The sequence below is a fragment of the Tamandua tetradactyla genome, chromosome 11, assembly GCF_023851605.1.
Source record: "Tamandua tetradactyla isolate mTamTet1 chromosome 11, mTamTet1.pri, whole genome shotgun sequence".
Taxonomy (NCBI): domain Eukaryota; kingdom Metazoa; phylum Chordata; class Mammalia; order Pilosa; family Myrmecophagidae; genus Tamandua; species Tamandua tetradactyla.
In genome coordinates, this window is record NC_135337.1 from 71,538,436 (window position 1) to 71,539,467 (window position 1,032).

Genomic DNA, 1,032 nt, shown 5'->3' on the forward strand with positions numbered 1-1,032 from the left:
GGGGCACGAGGCAGAGACAGTTCTTCTTTGTATAGGAATGCCACCCTCACCCCCACTCTGCAGGACAGCCAGTGCCCTTGGGCTCCATACACAAATGACCTTATCATGTCTGCTCAAAGCATCCAGGCAGATTTCCAAAATGCACCCCAAGGGATGGCTCAGCTTCACCCCAAGTCTGCCAAGCTGAGCGTATCCCAAGTCTAATGTCCATACTAGATGGACTGGACACATACAAAGCACCCAGGCACCCTCACACTGACCCCTCGCCTGATCCCCTCCAGCTTCAGCAGCTGCCTCCTCCTCTCACCCTGAATCATGGCTGGATGCATTTTTTCATTCTTAAAATTTTCTTAGCACTTACAAATGCCCCAAACCTTGAATCAACCACGGCTTTCACCCAGTCTCTGCCAAGAAAGCAGGGCAGAAAACTAGACCTTTCCTCAGTTTCCTGCCCATCAAATGGGGTGCTACTAGGCCAGAGGGTCTCTAAGAGGGAGGGCAGGAGACAGGAAGAGGCAATGCTAAGAATGATTTGTGCAAAAGAAACTCTATAGAAAATATCTAAGTGGACATAATAGAGAAGCTTTTAATTCCATTATCTGCCCATTAAGAAATAATATGCCGTGCTCAGTTCAGCAGCACATACACTAAAATGGGGACGATACACAGAAAATTAGCATGGCCCTTATGCAAGGATGACATGCAAATTCCTGAGGCATTCCATATTTTTCTTTTTGGGTTTTACTTAACTGTTTCAAAGCCAAGATCTCATACCCAAAGCACAAACAATGCAAATCAACAGAAAAACTGTAATTGCGTCTGCTGTTGGCATGGTAGAGTACAAGAATTATAGTTGATCTGATTTTTCTTCATTTTGCCTTTAAGTTATTTTATCTTTTTGTTGTTGTTGTAGTTGTTGGAAGATGCGCATTCTAACCTGGAGGTCAATGTTATGTATGTATTTATGTACTTGGTGCCCTTCCTGCTCCAAGTTCCCACGGCTGCTGCCCTAGTTTTCTTTCCTTCTCTGAC

At 44.7% G+C, this 1,032-nt stretch overlaps 1 non-coding gene across 1 annotated transcript; it reads left to right on the plus strand.

The window, feature by feature from the left end:
* Positions 1-623: 623 nt before the first annotated feature.
* LOC143651052 (U6 spliceosomal RNA) lies at positions 624-730 on the plus strand. The gene has a single exon (XR_013159800.1). It is a non-coding gene; the product is annotated as a U6 spliceosomal RNA (small nuclear RNA).
* Positions 731-1,032: the final 302 nt, after the last annotated feature.